Source organism: Gavialis gangeticus, unplaced genomic scaffold (genome assembly GCF_001723915.1).
Source record: "Gavialis gangeticus isolate Ggan-Ray unplaced genomic scaffold, GavGan_comp1, whole genome shotgun sequence".
NCBI classification, from domain to species: Eukaryota; Metazoa; Chordata; order Crocodylia; family Gavialidae; genus Gavialis; species Gavialis gangeticus.
Window position 1 is genome coordinate 12,168,837 of NW_017729030.1, and position 1,856 is coordinate 12,170,692.

The 1,856-nt window shown below is 40.1% G+C and overlaps 1 protein-coding gene across 1 annotated transcript in view; it reads left to right on the plus strand.

Annotated features, from left to right (window-relative positions):
- Positions 1-1,856, plus strand: part of OSTC (oligosaccharyltransferase complex non-catalytic subunit) — a 13,081-nt gene that overhangs the window by 10,499 nt on the left and 726 nt on the right. The gene's annotated exons all lie outside the window — the stretch shown is intronic.

Here is a 1,856-nt window from a genome sequence, read left to right on the forward strand (position 1 = left end):
TCTACTAGGTCCCTTCCGACTCTAAATCTATGAAACTATCATGAAAGAAATAGGGGGCCTCATAAGCTAGTTAGTAAAGCAGAATCTTGTTTGAGGCAGTCTTGCCCTTGATTCCCTCACCAATTGCTGTGTAAAAATGTATCTGAAGTTAATGGTCTGAATGTTATGGCCAGGAATGCTAGTATATTAGTAAAGAAGGATCATATTAAAGGTTTGCTCCCATGACCTACCAAGATAAAGGCATGCCAGTTTCTGTAGTTAGCAGCACACAAGGGAGTAATATGACTAGCACTGGACCTGGTTGTCTTTTGATTTCCACAGTGAATCACTAGGTTTTGTTGGATCGAGTAGGGGAAGCCTTTGACCCAAATATAGAGAAGGGTTTGAAATTGTCCAACTGGAACAAGAGGGCACCCCTTGAATTTGACTGTGTTGAAGTCTTTGGTGTCTGCTCAAGGCCATCTTGCTATAACTGCCTTCATCTCTGGCATTTGTAGTGCCAGAATAAATTCTTTCAAAATTTGGATCACTGTCTGAAGGAGGTAAGAGTGAAGTGTCAGTAAAATTATAAGCTTCCCAGACACCTGTATCAGGGTTGGTCCTTTTGTAAGGAACATCTTACAACAGTTATTCTCAACCAAGCTCCACAACCCCCTGGGGTGCCTTGAGATCCTTTCAAGGGTGCTGCAGAGTGCCACACAATATTAGCACTGTTAGATGTGCAAATATAACTCACAAAATAAATCCAGAGATTTCAAACACGAGTCTGTAGTGTTAAAAACATTCTGCCCTGTTGTAGTTTGACTGAGTTCTTTGCCACAGAAAAACTACTCTATTACTTGTTTCTGTAGTCAAAACGTAGTGAAAACTAAGTTGGCGTTTTCCAAGGGGTGTCTTGGATATAAAAAGGTTGAGAACCACTGTCTTGTAGAATCTGTATAAAAATATAATTAGCCCAACACGATACTTTGAGAAATCTATAGGTGTACTTAAGACTGTAGGCTTTCTAGATTACTATTATGAATTTTTATTTTATGGATATTCAAGGTCAAACTTCCCACCTTGGCTGAACAGCTATTTTGTGATCTGATAGTATGTACAAGCCACAGATACAAACATGAGGAAGTGAAGTGACGACTTAGTTATATTAGTTATATTAACCAGGGATACTGTCTTCATGGTAAGAAGCATAGGGTTGGAAGCTGCTTTTTTTTTTTTTTTCCTCTGGTATACGTGTCAGTGGAGAGGAAGGAGGAACCTCTCTTTCAGCCAACACAGCTATACCAGCAAAAATCCTAATATAGAAGCAGGAGAGCAAAAGGTCACTTGTATTCTGTGGGGGAAATTGGTTGAGCTGTAGATCTAAAACAACTAATTTATCTATATAAGAAGCTTCTGCTAGAGCACTTGACAATGTAACTTTTCAGTAATAGCAAATACCTACGCGTAGGCAGGCCCATGGACTAAACTTGTTACATGTTTAGTGTTTATTGAAATGTCTCTCCAGTAATAAGTGTAATCCTGCCTATTACAAGTTTGCTTGCTGGTGTTTCAGGAACATGAATGAAGTTTCATAGATTTCATAGACATTAAGGGCTGGAAAGGACCTTGCAAAATGGTTGGCTTCAGCTCCCTGCCCAAGGGGTAGGAAGTCAGCCAAGGTGAGATCACCCCAGCAAGATAAATATCCAAGTGTTTCTTAAAGATATCCAGAGTAGGTGCATGCACCATTTTTGTGGGGAGTCTATTCCAGAATCTGGAGACTTAGATGGTAAAGAAGCTTTTCCTTATGTGCAGTCCAAAACAGTCTTCCTGCAGTTTGTGACCATTGTACCTTGTCTTCCCTTGGGGTGCCC